Source organism: Cupressus sempervirens, chromosome 1 (genome assembly GCF_028749045.1).
Source record: "Cupressus sempervirens isolate cs-2001-9-10 chromosome 1, ASM2874904v1, whole genome shotgun sequence".
Lineage (NCBI taxonomy): Eukaryota > Viridiplantae > Streptophyta > Pinopsida > Cupressales > Cupressaceae > Cupressus > Cupressus sempervirens.
In genome coordinates this window covers 360,132,282-360,156,719 of record NC_143118.1, presented here as the reverse complement: position 1 = coordinate 360,156,719, position 24,438 = coordinate 360,132,282, and the positions used below count along the sequence as shown (strand labels likewise).

The 24,438-nt window shown below is 34.3% G+C and overlaps 1 protein-coding gene across 4 annotated transcripts in view; it reads left to right on the top strand.

Annotated features, from left to right (window-relative positions):
- Nucleotides 1-24,438, top strand: part of LDA (limit dextrinase) — a 338,458-nt gene that overhangs the window by 153,553 nt on the left and 160,467 nt on the right. The window lies entirely within an intron of this gene.

The following is a 24,438-nucleotide window of genomic DNA, read 5'->3' as shown; positions in this document are numbered from 1 at the left end:
GCACACTATTGTTAGCACCTTCCCAAGGCTACCATCAAGGGAGAATTGCTAGGGCACCCTACTGTAGAAGCATGTTAGGGAGAGCCGCTAGAAGGGCACTATATTGCTCTGTGATTAAGGGAGAACCCCTAGGGCACCCTATTGTAGAAGAGACCCAAGATACAACTAAGGGAAGATCGTGAAGGGCACCCCATTATAACAATTGTAAAGGGAGAATCGTGCTAAGGGCACCCTATTGTGTTGTAAGTGAGGGAGAATTGAAAAGGGCACCCTAGTGTAGAAGTAGTTGAGGGGGAACTATTGAGGGAATCCTATCAGAATAGTAGTCAAGGGAGAACTGCTAGTAGGGCACGCTACTATACTGTGATTGTGGGAGAACTACTAAGGCACCCCACTACATAGTAGAGATCATATATTTAGAGACATAGGACGAGATAAAGTCTCCCCTAAGGTCTTCAAATGCGTACAAAAAAGAGGGTATCTATAAGATTTGGAAGAGATAAAGTCTCTCTTGGGGATTATAAGGACTCTCATTAGGACTCATCATGGACAAGGGAAAAGCATAGTCAGGAGCAAGAAAATACTAGAACACATCGATTTAAGTTTCATCTTTGAAGTATTCTTCGTAATTTGAATTGAATCTTGTGATATTTAAATTTGATAAATTTATATTTGAATATATATGACCATCTACTCCCAAATCGAAATTGTTGTTACAGGGCTAAATAAGGTGCAACGATCAAATTAGAAGTATAAAATATTGAATTGCTTGAGGACAAACAGTCTTTGGAAGGGTGGATTGTAATATCCCCTCTTTTGAAAAGAATTTAATATGACAATTGAGTTCCAAATAATAATAATTGTGTAAGTGATATACAATACAAATAGATAGATTTAAATTAATCTATCAATAAAACATAATAAACAAATATGATAAAATAATATATTAATCAATCTAATATGATTATAATTATAATAAATAAGAAAACTAAGGAGTAAATATCATTAAATAATTATAATTGAGAAATAAATGTTGAGTAATTAATTAATTGATAATATTCTAATATAAATAAATGATATATAAATAAATGATCAATTATCCTTTATAGGGAGGACGAAGATCAACAACGCCAAAGTAAGAGTACTAGCGACTTGACTCAAGAAGACCATTGGATAAATATGAAGGCAAGAAAGGATAATTAGCCCACCTGTCAAGAGTTTATTGCTCAAGGAACAGTTTAGATTTTTAGTTGTTAATCGTTGTCATTTTCAACGAAAATCACATGGGAGAATAATATATATATATATATATATATATATATATATATATATATATATATATATATATATATATATATATATATATATATATATATATAGATAGTGGGCACAAGAATTGCTATACATCCTTAGGAAAGGAAGCCACGTAATAAATTGTTTACTATACATCATATGCATCAAACAATATCAGAAGAAAAGTAAAGCCAGAGTCACCATTCAAACTGCAAGATCCATAGGCATATGTAATGATACTTATATTAGTTTTTATAGATGCTAACCAAAGATGCATAAACGACTAGCTGTTGAAGAATGAAATGTCAGAAATATCCTCACCACAAATAATGTTTACCAGGCATTGGCGATAAAGAGCAGATTGAAGTGACTATTGAAATAGTAGTTATATAGATTCGTTATTGGGAAAATGGTATGCATTTCGACGTAAGACTATCAAAATTATTGTGGAGTATAGACTAACGCAATAGAGATGAGCGTGATCAATACTTATGAACACCACTTAGTATATTGAGGCGTAAATCATCAAATGATCCATTATGGACCATATTACTGATTATAAAACTTATAAACACTATAAATGCTCCATAATTAGATTGTTATACAATATCAATTGCTTCTGAAAGGACGTGTCCTTAGAAGAGACACAATGGTGAAAGGGTTTGACTCTCGATGATGGATCTAGATTTAATGGCAATAAATGTATAAGGAGAGAAATGGAAAATAGAGAAAAGAGGACCTGGTGAAATTAGTGGATAACAAGATATAGGGAATTATTGTTGCAGTAAAAAAATACATTTCAAGCTAATTATGCTGATCATGGACTACTAGAAAGGTGAAGGACTGCTAATAGACATATGAGCAATCCTTTCAAATATAACATTAATATTACTAAACGAATAAGTCTTTGTAGCAGAGATAATAATACAATCACTTTCACCATATATTTCTCATCCAAAAATTATCATAATGGAGGGTGTACTACAATAGCAAACTACATTGTTTTATATAGAGCAACTAAATTAGTATATACATTGGACTGCTAAATAAGACCCATATATGTTGCTCCTTGTATAACATTATTATTTAACTTATCAAACTTGAACATTTAAAAGTTATCATTCATTCTAGTCTAATAGTCTAAAGAAAGAAGTCCCTTAAAGTGTATTATTACAAGGTAATTACCACAAAACTATAAGTATTTTAATTAGAATATTACATCCCCCTGTGCACACTCCCTATTCATTATGAATTTAAACACAAAGCATTTCAAATAATTTCCCCTTTTGAGACCTTAATTAATTTTCTTTATAATTCCATGTTTGAATCTGAGTTTTTTCCTCGAGGTTATAACTTATAACCTTCCATTTCATTTTTTTGTGTTAAATCTGCTTGAGATCTTCCTTTGATTTGATCCTTTAAAAAAACAATAATTTCATCTTAACATGAGATTCCCAGTACATTTAAACAATACAAAGATAAAGGATCTTCATAAAATTTTATCCTAAAATTCCCCAAAAGAAATCAGAAGATAAACAAATCTTCATTTAAGTCCATAATTCGCTGCTTTCAATTTTACATATAAGTTTCCTTGTTTCTCAAAGTGATCATTTCCCCACTAATGATTACAAGGTATCCTTTTTTGTAACATCAATGTTAACCTCCTTGCAGAGCTGCTTTATCTCTTCTTATTACAAGTATCGTGTTTACCCATTCGATGTCTCCTCTAATCATATCCTGGTTAACTTTATTAGTGTCCTTTGATATTATCTTTACTCCATCTTTTTTGTCATTAATCCTTATAGTATTACAAATGAAAAGGTGGCTGCAACTTTATACTACTTGTTTTACCTTTTTCTTACTCTACTTTCCATTGCAATTTATGTTTATATTCGATAATGCCCTCCTTTCCAGAGTAACTCTCATTCCCTCTATTGGTTGCTAAGTACAATAAACCCCCCCCTGTTGTCCCCAATGGTTGTTGACTTTATTTTCTGCTATTTGTATGTTAAGGGCCAGAGTCCTTTATCGATTATTCCACTTCCTCATGTGTTCACTGCCTTCACCTTATTTACTCTTTTGCTGTTTGGTAACTTTGCATTTCATATGTATACATATATTAAAAACCCGCACTACCCAAATATCCACTTGCAGACTTCTTCTCTTCCAATTTGGCGAATATGCTTTGGTTTTATATATATATATATATATATATAATCTGCTATAGTTGATGATCTGGTTCTACTGACTGTTCTATGTTTCTTTTCTCGTCTTATCTGCTGTTTGAAAGTAGAAATCTGTATGCTTGGTGAATGTGATACTCGAGATGGATATCTTCTTATTACATTATGCTCAGATAGATTATTCCTTGTTCACTTCTCGCTTTAGATTTTGTTATTATTTATTACTGATGAATCGAATGGTAGTTGTAATATTTCAAAAGCGCTGAATGAATAATCTTCCTTGTGTATACATGCACACACATAGTTTCATTATTTAGTAAATGAGCTGCCTCCATATATGGACTATCTTTTTGCCTACGATTACTGACTAGTCTGATTAGTCTTTTCCTTGTTTTTCGTTATTCCTTGTTTGTACGCATTCGTTGACCTTATTGTACATAGATTTCTTCATACAGTTTTATGGCTTTCCTTCTATTTACGTAGTGGTAGAATCTTATCAACACTTGAACAATGAAATTGGAGAGTGGTATGAATCTCGTCAATTCTTAACATTTGCCACTACATGATTTTGGGTTATGTGAGATATGCATTCAAAGCACCGCATGCATCTTCGTAGTTTTATCATTAATTGTAATCTCTGGCCTCTCCAGGTATCACGAGTATCTCAGATATTGTCATGTCCCCTATTTTTGTCCTTAGAATTTAAAAAATAATAATAATAAAGTATAACATAAAGAATCTAATAATAAATTATATTATAATTTATTAAATTTAGTCTTAATAAGAAAACATGATAGAATAAATGATATAATAATATAATATATAAAAATATGATATGTTATTATATTATAATATTATATTATTAATAAAAGATTTAAATAAATAAATATCAAACTAAGAGGTATTATTAATATTAATCATATTATTAAAAGTACAATATCTTCATATTCGAATGGAGGAATGACATACTAATCAATCTAATTATTAATCAAATGATTAATAAATTATATATTATCAATATAATAAAATAATAATAATAATCTATAATTTGAAATAGACAATGATATTATAGTCAAGACCTAACTAATCGTACTTGATTATATAAAGAGACAAGGGGTGTGTCTCTTAGAAGCATGAAGCGTTCATATAAATAAAAGAGGGAGACTTTACGATAAGAAGGGGGAGGAGGTAAGTAATCATTATCCAACCTAGAAACTTTACAGTCAGCAGGTGCATTGAAGGAAAGAGGAGAATTTGAGGTCCGCAGAGAATATGAATCGATGATAGATAGATAGATAAAATTTTAACGTCCATGAGGCTAAAAATAGCCTATGGGACAGCAAGACAACTCAAGCAGACTTAAGTAGCGCTGTTCGCCTCTTGTGTAGGCTAATGATGAGCCCCCCCAATTGCTCAATGTACTCTTCGTTGAACAGGTTATGCCAAGAACTGTCACATATAGTATCCGCAAACTTATCCCTGCTATCCTTGTAGGCCTCACATTCTAGAATAAAGTGCTGTTCAGTTTCCACGTTCTCAGAATTGCAAAATCTGCAAATTCTCTCTTCCCAAGCCTCCTTTGGCCTCTTCCAACGCTCAGTCTCACAACGAAGTTGGTGAGAATTGGTTCTCAGCTGAGCAATAAGAATTTTAGCTCTCCAAGAAATGTTGGGTCCTATGTAGAAAATCCCTTGCTCAGAATTTACGTGGCAGCAAAAGATGGGTGAGGAAGGGAGCCATTGGGGAGCATATATTTTCAAACAGGAATCATTCAAATCGCCCACACACCTCAGGAGCCTGACACGGGAAACAATAATCATGCACAGAACAAGGCCACATAAATAACCATTCGTTATTTGGGGGCATGGGCCATTGAAAGGATATCAGAGGAGTCTGGTCTGTAACATACCGCTGCAGATTGGATGAGTATGATATCAGAATCATATCCTTCCGGGTATTCTAAGTAGAGGTAAAGCCAATGATTCAGAGGCATATGATATAGAAGAAGGGATTTCAACGGAAGAAGATGCAAAATTAAGGACTGTGTGTTGATAACAACGAATCGATGTAATCAGAAAATGAACTGAGACAAGGAGAATCATCTTAAGATATGCAGATATTGGGACAGGGATTGGACTTATTGATAGCATGGTTACGTAATCTAATCAGTAGAGCACACATGCTGGAATAGGAGGAGATGCATGGAACATACAACAAAACATTGATTGAATGCGAAATATATATCATATATTATGTTTTTAATCACTGTTGATATAGGAGCAGCAATTATAGGAAGATATAAATATATTCATAAGAAGTAATTAACTATAATGATATTATATTGGTTTCTGACAAATAAAGCAAAAGTCAATAAAATGAACGAGAGAGCTTTGTAAATAGGAAAAGCAAATCTATGCAAATATGAAGAATAAGATTGAATATTCTTTGCAATCCAAGCATTTATTTTCAAGTTAAACGAGGGGTCAATAAGCGGTTATATGGTTGCAGATCCTAGTTGCAATTCAAACTATAACTTAAGATTCTTCTCCATATTGTCTATTGTGTCAAATGTAAGCTAGGTTAGACGCTTTGATTCGCTTTTCCCCTTTGACAAGATTTTAAACACCTCTCATGTATTTCCCTATTCTTATCTAACTTTTTATTCAAAATAAGCATTTTTATCCTTCTCTTTTTTATTCTTTCATGTTGTACTTTCTTTCCATAAGAATGGCAGGAACACGCTTTGATACCAATTGTAATGTTCCCTATCTAAACATTACTTAATCTACCTTATATTACATTATTAATTATTGTGCACACCAATTTTTCTATCTAGTTCCCCTTCTTTTTTTCTTTTCTTATATCTTTGCCTTCTATAAGTCACTTGTTTTGGAATATTATTTTATTAATATTATTATATCACTATTAATATTTTATACTATATTTATAATATATTGTTACCTTGTTTTGTTTATTTATATTTATCATAATATATTTTATTTAATAATTATAGATTATTATTATTTTATATAGTTTGAATAACAAATTTTATTATGTATATATATTTTATTCTACATATTGAGTAATATATTATGTAGATTATTATTTATTATATATATTGAATAGTATATGCTATTATTTATCTTTATTTAATGATTTATTTATTATTTATTATATTCATTCATCTTTAAATAATTATGGACTCTTGAAAAATTATATGTTTGGATTATTAATTTAATTATTATATAAATTATATATTATAATATTACATTATTATTATTGTGTCATTTTATCATTATGTAATTAATTATTCATTTTATTATATAAATCTTATTGTAGTGGGGATATTGCATAGGATTATTGCTTTTGTTTAATACTTGAGAATGTATTTTAATTAAAAATTGGTTGCCTTTTCTTGATGTTCTTCTCATTAAGAAACTAGACGGCCCCCTTGGTCATCGTGTGTTTAGAAAGGCTAACCATGTAAACATCCACTCATCCTCCCACCACCATCCTAGCCAAAAATCTAGCATTCTTAAGACCTTTGCTTTGAGATCCTATAGAATTTGTGATGATGATCACTAAAATGTTGAACTTAACTACTTCTGCCAAGTCTTTAGGCTTAATGAATATTCTCCCAAACAAATATCCAGGGCTCTCAGCCAAGCCAAGTCCTTCCACCATTCCTTTGCTGATCCCAAACCTTCTCTACCCCCTCTTGTTTTGAAGGCTTCTCTCCCCTTTGTGTAAGGCATTTCCCAAAAAATCCCCAAGATCTTGACCAAAAAAGGTCTGCGTGTAGTTTTCAAACTCCTCTCCAAGCTTAGAAACCATGTCCCACCCATCAAAGACTATAGAGACATTTATTCTAACTCAGGAGTCTATAAAGTGGTTTGCTTGTGGCACCCCTTATATTGACGAAACAGGCCGCTCTTTCCACATTCAGATAAAAGAGCACATTGCTGACATTAGACACTATAGAGTTTGCAAATCGGCCTTAGCTAAGCATTCTCTCTACCAAACATCACATTTGTTTGGAAAACGCGCAGATCCTGTCCAATGAGGACAACTATTTCAATAGGAAGCTTAAAGATGCTGTCAAGATTAATAACCACACCATTAACCTTAATCGTGATGATGGTTGGATCTTTAACCCCTCTTGCCAGCCAATGTTGGCCTCGAGGGCCAGAGACCAACGTCACGAGGGGTAATACTAATCTTTCTCTTCTCCCCCTTTTTGTCCTGCTTGGTTGCTCCCTCTCCATCAATTTTGTTTCTTGCTCTCTCTCCGTTCTTCTCCTTCTTTGCCTTAAGGCTCACACTTCCCTTCCGCCTTGGTGGTAGCTTCATTTGTGCCTTTGTGGTTCTTCTTTTTCTTTTGTTCGCGCTTGTTGTGTTTTGGTACTTCTCAACTAGGATGGTGTTATTTTTTTTGGTGTCTAGGTCTGTGTTGGTGTTTAGGCATTCCTTTAGCTCCTAGGTTGTGCGCATCTTGCTTGCCACCTTTTGGGTGGCTCATGCTTGTTTGGTCTTCTTGTGTTTGTGTATTTTTTGTTTGTTTGATTTCTATTTTTGTAGCGTCGATTTCACTCACACTTTGTTTCTTTGCTATTATCTTGGTTTTACTTGCTTTTGTTCTCCTTATATATATATATGTACTCCTGCACATATCATTGCTTACACACACACACACACACACACACACACATGCATATGCACATGCTTATATATATGTGTGTGTGTCTGTATGTATGTATGTATTTATGTATATGTATATTTACATGTGTGCATATATATACATGTATATATAGAGGTATATATATGTATATACACATATATGTGATGTATGTATATATATGTATATATACATATATTACATATATGTATATATACATATATTAGATATATGTACACACATGCACAATATTAAAAAACACACTCACACAACATAAAACAACATACACACACACATAAATATATCTAGTACACAGTATATAGAACACACACATACATACACAAGATACACACACACACACACATATACATATATACATATATATGTATATATAATATACATATGTATTTATGTTTTATATATTTTAATGAACACACAATATATGCATGTGTGTTTATCACTCTCTCTCTCTCTCTCACACACACACACACATATTTGAGAAGCACACACATGCATATATTGTGTGTGTTTATTATATTTCTTTACCTATATATATTATATATTTGATAATATAATGTACATGGGAAATATGCAAGTGTGTAAACATATAACATACATTATATATTATATGTTTATAAGATTTAAGATAAGGTAAGATAAAAGTGTTAATGTCCAACAAAAGACCACAAAAGGTCTATGGGACTAAGAGTTTGCAACTGGACAACAGCCAACAGCCAACAACGAGAGCACCAAAACTGTATCTGAGAAAAACAAACAACAAGAACAAGAAGAACATGGAAAATAATACTTATGATAATAATATATGACATATTTTTTACCATACATAGATTATATATGTTTTTCATTTTCAGGTTTTGTTAGGTTTGACTGCCTTACTTCTATCTATCTCATTCTCATTGTATTGATATTACTATACACTTATCCTCATTTTCAAACATTTCATATACTTCTTGTGTTCTCATTTGTATTTTCCATGTTCTTTCTTTTCTAATTTGTCATTGGGGTTTGATCCTTGTGGTTCTTTGTTTAGCCATCTTCTCTATTACTTAATTTTTAACCTAGGTGTGTGTGCAATCTTTTTTTCCTTGGTCCCTTTATCTCTTGGCTAGTCGCCATCTGCAACTCACTTTGTTTTGCATCTCTTGCTCTCTTTCATCTTGATGATGGATCACGTAGTGTGATTCAAAATGTTTGATGGTTAAAATCTTAACACAATTGAATCCAAAAACAAATCAATGTAATGCATTTTAAATTATATATATATATAATTTTAATATTTATACTATGTTGACATATTTTTTAGTTGACATAATGGTAACTTGTGAGCCTCTAATGTGGGAGTGCTTGAGTTTGAGTCCGCTTGAGCTTAATATATCGTAATAATAAAATATTATAGTGGCTATGCCCACTTTTGCCCAAAAAATAAGAAAAACATATTTTTTAGTTAACATTAATAAATACTAATGAAAATTTCATTGGCATTTGACACTTTTATTAAAAAAAATGAAAAAATATATTTTTTAATTAACATTATAAAAAACATCAATATTTTTTGTTAATATTTAATTAGTGTAATTTTTTTTTTTGATAGGTAAGAGGCCAAAGCCGAGGTTAATTATTATTATTATGTGTTTTAATTAATTATTGTTATTATTATTATTTATTAAACTTGAGTAGACTTGAACCCAAGTCCTCCCACATAAGAAGCTCACAATTTACTATTGTGTTTTAGGCTCTTGCCTATGATTGAAATTTGGGGTAATAGGCCGAAGCCAATAATGTTTTTTAACCCTTGGTTGTAAGCACTTTAGGCAAGAAGCCCCACTATTTCACCAAAGGTCAAAGTCAACAACTCTCAATTAAGAACCATAGTAGAGAGCGACCCTATAGAGACTTAGAACTTGGTTATAGGCACTATAGGTAAGAAGCCCCACCATTTCACCAAAGGAACAACCTTGAAATTTGGGGTAATAGGCCGAAGCCAATAATTTTCTTTAACCCTTGGTTGTAAGCACTGCGGGCAAGAAGCCCCACTATTTCACCAAGGGTCAAAGTCAACAACTCTCAATTAAAAACCACAGTAGAGAGTGACCCTGTAGAGACTTGAACCTTGGTTTTGGGCACTACAAGCAAGAAGCCTCACCATTTAACCAAAGGTACAGGCCTTTTAATTAATGTAATATTATTGAGAATTTATATAGTATATTTAACTAGTATTTAGTGCGTTTTTTCAGGTTTATGTTAAATTTAAATGCTAATGTAATTTTCTATGCAGTTTTTCAGGATTATGCATACTTAAATCTTATGGCCCTCTATTATGATTATAGAGGACAATCATAAGTAATGATAACAAAATGCTTTCAGGTTTATATACATATATGCTAGTTGGATTAGATTTATATGAGATGAATTTCAATTTATATTTTTGATAAGCTTCTGCCAATAGCTATCTGGAATAATTCTTTTAGAATTATTTGTCTTCTTTTAACTATGTCCCTGATCAATATGGTGGGTACGGACTTTACTTTATAACAGAAAATTATTATGAATATTATTATCACTGGAAAGTTGGTAACACTAGAGACTAATAAAAATGTTTCGTCATTTATCAACTAGACTTTGGTCTGCATAATATATACTTGGTTGAAGAGGTAAGGACATGTTCACAGATGGACACGCCTTCACATTTCCTTAGAACAAATCGACTTAGTCGATATTGATACGGAGTATCACATAAATGTCTCACTGCCAAAATTGTGTAATATGATTATTAATAGGCTTAATTAATATGTTTGTTAGTATATATATATGGATGCGACTAAGTTCCAAATAAAACGCACCGTTGACCAAAATTTAAAAAATTGAAAACGTCATAGATTTTTCTGAAATTTTCAGCATTTGATCTTCATGATCTGCTTAGTTTATAGTTGAAAAACAACAAAACATTTGAAAACAAAATCACTGTATTTATGTGACTCTGGAAAAAAATTAAGTTTAATTTGCTTTTTGTCTTTAGCACATTTTGTCTGGAGATTAGCCAACGCCAATATATATTGCTTTCATTTATCATAATTTCATATTAATTTCTTTAGCATGATCAGAAGTATATATATTTAAATTTCTCAATTAAATATATTTATATATATGTACTTATATACCTTATAAAGAATCATTTTTTAATATATTTATGTATACACATGTATCTATGAATGGTTTAATTTCATTATTAAAAAAGCCAATAGTAATCAGTCATAGATGATTTTATCCAATTGAACCTACAAATCATCAATGCTCCCTCTTAGCTAGGGTGGATAATAAGTATATCAACCCAAAGTGAAAGGAGATATCACCTTTATGTAATATCGGATTGTATGGCATATTCACAGATATCATTTTTATTTTGTTAGTATCCACCATAATGATATCATCTCATGATATCAGGAGTAATGGCCTTCAAATATCAAGTCTCATGATATTTACCAAGTACTCAGAGTAATGGTCTATGAATATCAAGTCTCATGATATTCACCAAGTACTCAAGATGTCCACAAGGTATGTGCACTTGTTTCACCCATTCGACACCTACCATAGGACATTATAATTATGGTTTGGTCACAAATATTAATCTTTTATGATATATCTATACCATATAACTTGTAGATATCTATGTGACGATACCTTTCTCTCAGTAGATATTGATTTACAAGGTATGATCTATCACAATCTGCTTAACTATCAACCATATGATATCCATCATGATAGACGATCAAGTTATTCTATGATCATCACCTTGCAATAATGGCTAGAAGTACAAGTGATAATCATTTAGAAGTCATCACTTCTTCATGATGTACACAAGGCCCATAGAATCATGTAATAACTCATGATAAAATATAAATATTTTAATAGTACAATAACCAAATATGGTAAGACTTATTCTCAATAATTACAACCATACCAAGCTTACCTCTGAAGTACTCTACCTTCATTTTCGCAAGAGTTTTGTGTGAATGTCTAGTGTTTGGTTATCTATACTAACATACTTCAACTCCACTACATTTGTCTCCACCATGTCTCTAATCTAGTGATAAGGTATCTCAATGTGTTTAGATCTGTTATGAAATACTGAGTTCAGGGAGATTTTTATGGAACTCTAGTTGTCACAATGAATGATTGTAGGATCTAGTGGTTTCCCAAATAATCCAATTAGAAATTTTATTTACCCTATTGCTTCTTGTGCTCCCATAGATGCTACAATGTACTCTGCTTCAGTGGAGCTCTGAGCCATCTATTGAACCACGATATCATAGGTGATCCTAAATTGAAGCAACAGCCTAAGGTTGTTTTCCGATCCACACTATTTCTAGCCCAATCTGAATCATGTACCCATGCAAGTTAATATCTTAAACCATATCTAATTGTACCACGAAGATACCTTATGATGTGTTTAGCGGCTACTTTCACACATAAATTAACTAAGTGCATTCATTTCATAATAAATATCTCTAGTCTGGTGTTTACCAAGTAGATTAGAGATCTAATTATCTATCAGTAGAGAGTAGGATCTGCAGTCTTTGAGTTAGTAGTTGCTTCTTTTAACTTGTGCAGATTTGTTTCCATTGGAGTAGACATAGGCTTGAATTCCATCATCTCAAATCTTTGTAGGATGTCAATAGTTTACTTACCTTGATTTAGAATAATGGCATTTTTTGCTGCTATACTTCTAAACTTAAGAAGTAGTGAAGAATACCTAAATCCTTCATGTCAAATGCAAATGCAAGATCTTGCTTGCACTAAGTGATGAGATGATCTTCTTCCATGATTATCAAAACATCAACATCAAAAATCAGAACTATGGGTCGAACTATCCCTATTCATTCACATGGAGGGTTGGCTCTTAGGGGAAACAGGTGGGAGTAGGAAGGGAAGGGCCTAAGATTCTATATGTAACATGCCCAACTTTAGCAACTAATCTACCACTGCACGGGGTTCTAATCAATGTTCAACCTACTACCTACCATAGAATAGTAGGGGCCATGTGTAGTATATAGATAAAGGCCCTACCCCTACTATTATATCTCCATTTAGTACCTTGAAGTATGAATTTGGGTGTGCATCATTTTTGGAGAAGCCAAATTTTGATAAATAATGATCTATCCTTTCATGCCAAGCATGAGGAGCTTGTTTGAGACCATATAGTGCTTTCTTCAATCTACATACATGTGATTGCTTCTCATGCACTGCAAATCCTTTAGGGTGCTTTATCCATTTAGGAATGCCAATCCAAGAACCAAATGAGCCCTTAGTGTTTTGATCCTCTTCCCTGATATGTTTTCTACTAGAGTCTTAGATTCTTTGAACCTTATAGGAATTTCTTCAGATTCTTTACATTTTAAAAAGTATATCCATGTCTTCCTAGAGTAGTCATCTACAAAGATAATACAATACAAATATCCTCCTATGGAGGGAACATGCATAGGTCCACATAAATTAGAATGAACAAATTCTAGTACAATTTTAAATTTTCTGTCATAATAGTGAGAAGTTCTTTTGGTGTTCTTCCCCAATGCACAACCTTTGCAAGTCCCTTCATGTTCAGGTTTGAGTTTAGGTAGTTATATTACCATCTTCTCTAAAGAGGGTAAGCCAGGAAAATGAAAATGTCCCAGTCTCTTGCGCCATATTTCACTTGCATTGGTTGATTTATGGATTAAGGCTTGAGAGGGAGAAGTACATAGCTTGTAGAGGCATCCATGCCTTATTCTGATAGTATGAACATTCTTGATATTTGAGTTCTTGGGCCAAGCTAGTACTTTTCCTTCCATGAAGGTGATTTTGTACTCTTTGTCTTCGAGTGTTGAAATAGAGATTAGATTTCTTTTTATCCTCGGAAAAATAGTACACCTGTGAGCTGTAGTGCGATGCTTGATTTGAGGTTGATAGTGCAAGTGCCAATTCCCTTTATTGGATAATTTGTATCATCTCCAATAGTTACTTCATCACAACTTTCTTCTATGGAATCTAGATCTTTGTTGAAACTTGTTATATGTTGGGAAGCCCCATTGTCTATCACCCAAGTGTTTAGTTTGTTTGAAACTTGACTAGATATGGTAGAGTTAAATACAAGTTTCTCTGAATCCATATTCATGTTTGTTTTACTGACTTCAATGAAAGAGGCTTGGGGTTTGAATCTCTCAGGACACTTCATTGCATGATGACCATATTTGTCACATCTATAGCATTGCACTTTAGATAGGTCCCTCCTTTTCTTGAATGATTGTTTCCCTCTTGTATCCTTGAACTTTTTACTTTTGAAGTTAGTCTTCTTCCCTCTTTTGTATGACTGAGTGGTGAGAATTCGAATGTCTTCTTTTATGGAACTCATATCAAATCCCTCTAGTCATTAATCTAGACTCTTCTTGAATTTAGTCAGTTTTCAATTGGTCAAATTTAGGAAGTTTGGAGTGAGCACTTATCGCTTGAATAAATGATTCCAATGATACATGAAGTCTTATTAGGGCTATCATTGTTAATTTTAGTATCAAAAGTATGACCAATTGTGGAGCGTTGATTTCTCAAATCCGTTATCCTAATGAAGTATGAGGTGATAGTCCCTCCTTGATTCAACTTTTTATGGTGAAGTTGATTTTTAAGAGCAAGAACCCTACCAGTGTTGTTGATCTCAAACATGTCTTCTAGGGCTTTGAACATAACATATGCCAAGTCTAATTTGATGATAATAGGCAATATGTGATCTTTCACTCCATCTACCAATAATTTCATTGCTTTGGTGTTGTTCTTTTCCCATTCAATCTTTTAATCTTTCTCACTAGGTTCAAGAACTGCATTTGCCACCATTGGTTTTAACTCGTGCTCTCTTAATGTGAGCATTATCTGTAATTTCCAAGCTTCAAAGTTTGGAGCACCTTCAAGTCTGTCTTCAACTCTAATTCCTCTCACCATCTTGTCAAATGCAATAATTTTTCAAAAGAAATATTTGTGGTGGATAGATTGCCTTAATGTTGGAAATTTGATTTGATTTTTTTCTTGCACCTGCACTGATACCATGTTAATTGAATCAGATTTATATGAGATGAATTTAAATTTATATATTTAATAAACTTCTGCTGATAGATTTCTCATATCTGGAATAATTCTTATAGAAGCATTTGTCTTCTTTTAAATATATGCCTGATTACTATGATGGCTACTGACTGTACTTTATAACAGAAAATTATTATGAATATTATTATCACTAAAAAGTTGATGACATTAGAGGCTGTGATAATTATGTTTTGTTGTGTATCAAGTAGACTTCGGTCTGCATAATATATAATTGGTTGAAGAGGTGGGGACATTTCCATGGATGGACATGCCTCCACATTACGTGGAGACATGCTCCCCCGTGGAAATGCCTTCACATTTCCTTAGAACAATCGACTTAGTCAATCTATTGATACAAATTATCACATAATTAGACTCTGCCAAAATTGTGTAATATCATTAATAATTGGCTCAGTTTATATATATATATATGCTTTTCTTTATGATAATTTGATATTAATTTATATTATAAAGAATCATTCTTTAATATATTTATGTATACACATATCTACAAACAAATTAATTTTATTAATAATTTAAACCAATAGCAATTAGTCACAGATGATTTTTTCCGACTGAAGCTACAAATCATCAACAATATATATATTTATTTAATAAGTATTTTATAATATGTGTGTATGTGTGTGTTTTAGATTATATATATTTAAGATTTATTTATATGTTAATATATATTTAATAATATTCTAGACTTATGATAGTATATCAAATAGGCATATATATAATTGATATTATTATAATATATAACACAAATATATATATATTTTTGATGGGTAATGGGCCAAAGCAGAGATTAATTATTTGTTGGATTTAATTATTATTATTTGTTAAGCTAGAGTAGATTCAAACCTAGGACCTTCTTGGCAGAAGGCCTCCAATTTACCATTGCATTGTAGGTTGTTGCTTGACATATTATAATTATATTATGTATTTATTTAATTTATCTTTTAATACTATTGAAAATTTCAAATGTTTAAATCTTATATATTATTAAATCCTATATCAAACAGAGTCATCACAAAATATCACAGCTAATAAAGTATGATTATGAGTTACTAAAATGAATTTGTTTTGGTCAACTTTAACTAAAGAGTAAAGAGTATCCATTCATGGAAAAGTCTTAGCAGATGCTTGACAAACTGAAGAAACCATGAAATATATAGAGATCTAAAGCTTTAATCATCCATTATATGGGTTGACTTAGAGATTGTAAATGGGATGAAGGTTTGCCATCTTTGGAAGATGGTATTAGAGGCTGCAAGTATTTGAATCAGGTGTTGCTGGGAGATAACTTACAGAGGCACCAAGTAGTTTTTCACTATAGTGATATGTATTCAACTGTGTTGCTTACTTCTATGTCATAGGGGTATCATGCAGATATAGGTCTACAGGTTGGTTATGGTGTTATGTAATGTCCCCTTTAGGATTCACTCTTATTGCATTTCCAAATTTCGAATTTGAATTCTATAAAGAATTACTTACGATATTTCTCTTAACAATTTGTCGAATATGACAAGTTGATAATAGTAATATATAAGCCCCTTCCTCAATATTTCGTAGATCTTATTTTAGAAATTATATAATTAACTTCTAGATGTTTCTTCCCTTAATATCCAAATATATTTATCACTTCTCCTTATTTTTGATGAATATTTCTTAGACCTAATCCTCATTCACCAAGTGATATGATATGATATGGTAGATTTTAATGACGTTCACGAGACTAAAGTAGTCTATGGGACCCATGCAATCACCCTCCCGAGTCAGGAGCGAAACTAGTCAGTTGTAAAGTTTTGGTTAATTTGTCTCTCCTTCTTTGAAGTTTGGTAATCAAATCCGCTGCTCTCTTCACTTGATCTTCCTCAAATAAATAGTTGAAGTCCTTGTTCTGCAGTATTTTTGTATAACTAGATCTGATGTCATTGTAAGCCAGACACTCCTTGACAAAGTGCTGCTCTGTTTCAACTGTTCCCATATTACAAAATAAACATGTTCTGTCTGCCCACTCTTCCTTTGGAACTTGCCACTGACCAGTTTCACATCGCAGCTGATGTGAATTAGTTCTAAGTTGTGCCATCAACATTTTTGCTTTCCAGTTAATAGGTACTCTTATATAGGCCTTTTCATCATGACTAGAAGTGGGATTAAATTCTTTAATATAGAAGTAGGTACTCTTATATAGGCCTGTGTGTCTGGTGGTCCACAGAATATTACAGAATTTTTCATTGACAAACTTCTTTATTTCTGTAAGTTATCTTCCCTTAATATTCCTCGCTTAATAATGTCTTTTACACCCTAGTGGGTCCCGTGCCTTATTCCTTGTCCTTGCGGTACGTGTAATAGATCTTTATCTATGCAACCCAAATGCTTCAATGTGGATGAGAACCGATTTAATATGAGTTCGAATATTGTTTCTTATGCGGGCACTTATTTTAATTTTCACCTTTAATGTACTTTCGATGCTAAGGGGATACTTCCTAACTCGCGTTTCAGGCTTGCAAGTGTTTGAAAGTTTCCTCCTTGAATACAAATGGATGCTTGCCCTGTATAATATCCGCCTGTCACTTGCTACGAGCCAAGGCTCATGATGAATGATATTTGCTCTCAGTTTAATTGATATATGTTTGACTTCTGTATAGGCTTCTGATATCCTTCTTGCCTTCTGTTTGCATTCACTCCTTTGTATCTGGTCTCTCTTCTTTGTCTGATATATCTTCTATTTTCCTTTTCTTTTTTCTGATATACTTATTTCTTCGACTGCTTTACTTCTACTTTTCTCACCACCCACCTATCTTCTTCCAAATGAAAGTCTTCTTATTTATTTTAACAAATATGAATAAATGTGACCTTTCAAAAGCCAAAGTTATGTCTCCTCGTGACACGGAAAGTTTGATGTGGCTATGCATATTGCAGGCGGGCTTTTTTTAAAACACCCAACAGTATTGCTGTCGCTGTTACATCTCTTTCCAAAAGACTTCAACGCCCGACTCAAGCAGACACCTGAATATGTTGTTGCATTTCATACAATCGAATTGAGTCTATGATATTAGATGACCAATGTATTTAATTTGCATATTACTATGTTGCTGTTAGTTAATCCATACCTTCCAAAGTTCCCAGTGGCTCTTAAATGAGGACATGGCAAATAAAGATGACATGTGTATTTGACTCCAATGCCGTCAAGACTTCTGAAGTTCACGATGCCATCTGTACAGTAATGAATTTGGTTGTCTTTTCTATCATATTCGTATTCATTGTGTGTCAAATATTTATTGATTCTTTTACAGAAATTGTTAGTCTCAGATTTTTGAATTATCGGGCTCTATATTAAACTTGGTATATTCTTCCTTACACGACGTAGAATCTTAATCTAATTCCATGTTACTTGTCGAATATGTTATAAAAGCATGTATCAAAATAGTGCTGAAGACTCAGTGCTGAGTGAAGAGCCCCAAAGAATATCTGACAGTGTCGCTGCATACTCCAGAGTTATCTAACAATGTGCACAAATATAGATTTATGACACGAGACATTCATACTTGCCCTTTTTGTCTCTTACCAACATCTTATTCACTCTATACCACGATTAGCTCTGTATAAAATATTCTTTTTGTCTCACATGACTTCTTTCAACGAAATATTCGCAATTCTTGTTTGTGGATAAGACAATAAAATTTGTCTTTTTCTTATTTTGTCATTGTCTATTTGACTAATTTTGTCTTACGTATTTATCCATTTTGCTGTTGTTATCTACTGCTGTATATACTTCTGCTTGGTGGTTTCTATGTAGATATAAAGATTGTGTCTATTGTTATAATTATTTTGACTTCTGAGATTAGGGATATCACAGTCCCTCCCGCCCAAAATTGCCTGTCCTCAAGCAATCCAAACTCTAAATACATAGTTTTGATATTCAATCCCATGGTTCTGAAACAAAAAAAATTCCATCTTGAAGTTAGAACAACAAAATTAAATTTTTTTATAATATTTCATTGAAAATATCAAGAATAAAGAAACAACTTATCTTAGTATTCCCACGCTCATGTGTTTCCTTGTATCAATCCTCTTTCAGTGTGCATTTCTTTCTTTCTTTCTTTCTTTTTTCCTTAACGAAGACTTTATTTTTCGTTTAGGCCTCAATGGGTATCCCTTTAGGATTAACCCTCTTTATAATACTTAGTTGAGACTTTATCTCATCCCAAGATCTCTATAATAATTTCTCTGTAGTGGGGTGCCTTAGCAGTTCTCCTATAATCACAGTGTAGGAGGGTGCCCTGCTAGCAATTCTACCTTTACTATCACTATGATAGGGTGCCTTCAGTGGTTCTCCCACAACTAATTCTGCAATAGGGTGCTCTAGCGGTTCTCCCTTAATTATAGAGCAATAGAGTGTCCTGACCACAGTTCTCCCTAACACACTATTGCAATAGGGTGCCCTAGCTATTCTCCCTTAATTGCACTCTTAAGAAGCTTCTAACTATAGGGTGTCATCACTAGTTCCCCTTATGTTTACCGCATACATTAATTGATTAATGCATACAGACAATGAATAAGAACAACAACAGCAGTACTCCATTATTCGCATATGCCAAGAGATTACATAACTGATGATAAGATAAGATGGTTTACAATGATCCCAGACGGGGTATAAAAACTTCCCGCCGAACCTTCTCGAAGGGGTATGTCGGCTACATAATAATCCTAATCTACCCGTTGGCTACAAAATCTTTACCAACAACATGAACCCATCGACTACATAGTTTCTACTGATGACATCATCCCCCCCAAAAGAAAAGTTGTCTCCTGGCGACTTCAAAACAAACAAAAACAGGAGACCACAAAATACAATAGAGAAAGACTATACACTAGAGAGAAGATTGTGATCTTGAAAAATGCTGCTGCCGGCGCAACTCATAGACTTGCTTTGTCCGAATGCTCAAATCCTTCTGAATCCTTGTGTTAACCTCCACAACTTCCTTCAAGAGAAGCGCTTCATCCATAGCTTGGGTCTTTGCCAACTGTAATTCTTGCTCTGTCGCTTCCTTATCCCGCAATAGTGCTGCATGCTCAGCTGCCCATGCTGCTTGCTGGTTGGCCAGATCTGCATTTACCTTTTCCCTAGCCTCCTTCTTTGTTGCCAGAGACCTCTTCGCTGCAACCCTGTTTGCTGCCCTGTTTGCCTTTGCACGCCTGCGAGCATAGTAGACTTCTTTGTACAGTCTTACTATCTCGTGCGCCAACTTCTCCATGGAAGTGTTGCAAGGACCCATCTCTGGCTCAGTGGCCCAATCCACCAACATCTCCGGTGTCTCAATTGTTGGCCATCCTCTGCCCTCAAAACATGAACGAAACCACTGCGGGAAAATCCCCTTAATGTAAGCTTGAACCAAATGCCACTCCCTTCACTGAGTCATAGCCTGTAGTACCACATTGTGTCCCTTCTGCAGCGCAGTCCGCATAGCCTTAAGGTAATCTGTACATCGATCCTCATCCGACCCATAATCCTCCTTCGGCACATCATCCATGGTCCATTCCCCATCACTGCCGGTCTCTGCCACTCCTACGGTAACCATGTCCACATCTAGTGTCGCCTCCTCCTTCTTGGGCACACCCTCTGACTGTGGAACTGCCACCTCCTGTGGCTCTGATACGACTGTTGGTCCTGTAGGGACTCCATGAGTGGGGGACTGAATGGACGGTCCGACCTCGGTAGGAATGAGCTGGAACTACTACCTCAGAAATTTGCTCGCTCTATCTATCACCTCCATTCTCTCGGGCTGTTCTGACTGTGCCTCTGTCAATAAAGAAGATGAAATGGTGACCGCAGCATCTGAACCAATCACATCCAAACGAACCTGGGGTTCCGATTGTGGCGCTGACCCTATCAACTCTAGCTCTGTTGGTGCAACAGGGTCTGGCATACAATCCTGGGAAGGCAAGCGCTCGGTCAAAGCTATAGGCGACACAACATTTGCTGCGGCTGTGGAGAAAGCAACATCTGGAGTGGTTGCCGGTGCAACATCTGTCAGCCGTGGGACACCGTCTGCCATTGCCGTTGGAACATCTGCTACTGTCCGTGGGACCACATGCTCTGCTACTGCCGGTGGGATCATGATGACCGATGCATGCTGTTGACCAAACGACGAAATGTGTGAAGTGGTGGTGGACAAGTGCGCTGAAGTTGACAACTGTGGTGGGGTGAAAAATGTGGGCTCACTAACTGCTGGTTCGCTGCCAACTTCCGCAGAAGTACTCTCCTCCTCGTACTCAGCCCCGCTGCTCTTTGAAGTCAACTCGTGTCCGCTGTCGGTGTCCCTGTGAGCCTATAATCCGTGAAATACCTTCTTTTGCTTCGCTGCTATCCCACCCGTATCCAAATGTCTCCAATAAAATATTGGAGACTCTCCTTGTGCCAACTTTCCTTGCGGAGGAGCCTCAAAATCATCCATTGGTATCTGATTAACTGCTGCCTCCAAAAACAAGCCAATTGCATGGTATAGCATAAAGAATGCGCGGTGCTGGAGTGTCATGAACTCCTCCATCTTGTCGGCAAGAACTGTAGCCCAATCATACACCGTGTCGTTCATGATGCCATTCATGAATACAATTTTTGGCAATTCTATATCTGAAGCTTGAGTTGCCCTTATCAGCTTGCTCTTGATAACGTCCATAATGCACCTCTAGTGGCTTTCCTGAATAAGATCTCGCCAAAGCCCTCTATATTTAGACCCCTTTATTACTGACTCCGTCTCCTTGGGTGTAAGATCACCGCCTACTAATCGTATCCAATGTTCTTTCCGTTCCTGAGAGAGCTTGTGGTTCTTGATTTCCACCTTCTTACCTCGTGGGCTAGGGATGCCAAAAACCCTAGTGAAATCCCTAAGCTTAAAGGAAACTGTCATTCGATGCTTTTTGTACATAAATGTACTAGTTCTACTGTGCTGACTATATGCTTTTATCATGGTTCGCAAAACTGATTCAAATAGTCAGATGGAAAAAATTGGAAGCTGGATGGCCCAATGCACTTGTGCCCGAATCAAAATCTGCTTAATTAGGTCTGCTACATAGTTTCTACCGACGACATCTTAATTGCCACTCTTTCCTTTTATTTAAATTAAATATTAAAGTTCTATTAGTAATCATAAAAATATGTACATATATGTATTGTTTGATATATACATTTCCAGATTAGAGTATCGCCAAAGTTGAACTTCCTAGAGGCTTCAACGATTCTTTATTCCCATACCCTCTCTTGATCACCGTTCACATACTTGTTTTGAAGCCTCTTCATTATTTATTTCGTGTGTTGCTTCTATTTTATGAGTTGACTTTTCTTGTCATACTTATGTCAAGGTTCCCAAGGGCCTCTGCATCTGAAACATATGCCTTTCTTCAATGTGTCCTCTTTTTGTTTTTGGGCTTCCTTACTTAAGCATTGGTGTCCTCTACCTCATTTTGCTTTGCAGAAATAACATTCTTTTCCTCTCTGGTCTTTGCGCAAGTCTTCATTTCTATGCTCTATCTTTGCCGAGATATTCTTAGATCTTTCTTTTGATGAATTAGATTCCACTTTTCTAGCCTTCTAAATGGCTTCTTCCACCGTTTGAGGTTCTAATGGGTTAACTATATTTTTGATAGAATCCTTTAGGCCTTCAACAAATAAGTATGTAAGCCTCTTTTGGGATAAATTTGGGACCATAATTGCAAGTTTGTGGAACTCATTAGAGAATTCTTCCACTGTTCCGTGTTGCTTTAAATGGGTTAGTTCTTTGAAGTACTATTCAGAGTTTGATCAGTTTTTGGGAGAATTCCTGATATGAGTTTATGTTTTGATGTCCTAAGGAGGGAAGTTCATTGTGCCACCATTCATGTGCCGTTCCTTCTAAGTGGAGTATAACAAATTGGAGTGCATCTTCCTCCGTCATAGGGCTAAGAGTAAAATATGTGTTTAATTTTTGAAGCCATGCATGGGCTGTTATTTTTCCTGATCCCATAAAATTTGGAAGCATTATCTTGTTTACCTTATGTTTAAGCTCTTTGTTTACTTTCCATTTCTTTGACCTGCTACAACAAATCTGAATAATTCTGTATGACATCATTAATGAGGTATTTTGACATTTTTAGTTGCTAGTTTCGTAATGCTATCATTTGCTATTGTTATGCTTTATTGAAATGTCCAAATCTCCATGATCATAGAAAAGCAGTGTGAGAAATACTGAACAAATTCAAATCAGAAAACTTGTATCAGTGGAGAGTTCTTATTTTGCATTTACATGTGACCTATTGATGGGAAAATCTTATAAAACGGGTTTTGGGGGGAGGGGTGGGGGATGCATTCTTACATTTATGTTTGCTAGTTTTCTATGTTTGAGATCTAAGAAACAGTACTTCATATCCCTTGTGGCTTGCATCTTAGTGGTTTGAAGACCTGTTTTTATGATTTTTAATCATTAAATCTAAATAGGGCAGTTATTGAAAGTTCTTGTTGACATTTTTCTGATGCTCATTTTTCTGGAGAGAATTGTTTGTGGTGCATTACTGATTGTTTTAAACATTTTCTCACCTTTTACAATTTTGATCTATCTACCATTAGGCTGTACGTGCTTGTTTTGTTTCATTTCACTGGAAAATATCTCAAATTCCCAGCTTTGCTTGCAAGCCTGCAACTGTATTTTTAAACCAGAAGGCACCAAATTGCTCACTTTCCTCTCTTGATTGAAGCAGTCCTTCAAAGTGCTAGGCGACCACTGAAAATCTCGTTTTTGATCCTGTGCATCTGAAAATTAGCATTCCACTTGATAACTTTGCTGTAAATGATGTCAATTGAAGAAATAAAACTTGAAATCCCTGCAAACAAAAAAATTGGTAACGATAAGAATGACTCAAATGTGCTGATTCCGTTCAAGGAAGTCAAATTCTTCAGATTAGCATTGATACATGATCACATTTTAAAAATTTGGACTTTTGGTCTAACCTTGTTCAGAATCTATAGGCATGATTAAATAAACCACTATTACTTGTGCCAACGGGACTCAAAAGTATATTTAAACATGGGTGAACAAGTTTGACAACGTGCTGTTAACCTTGCAATGACTTTACAAAGCATTGTTTGACTCAGTTTCGTATGAAGTATGAACACACCAG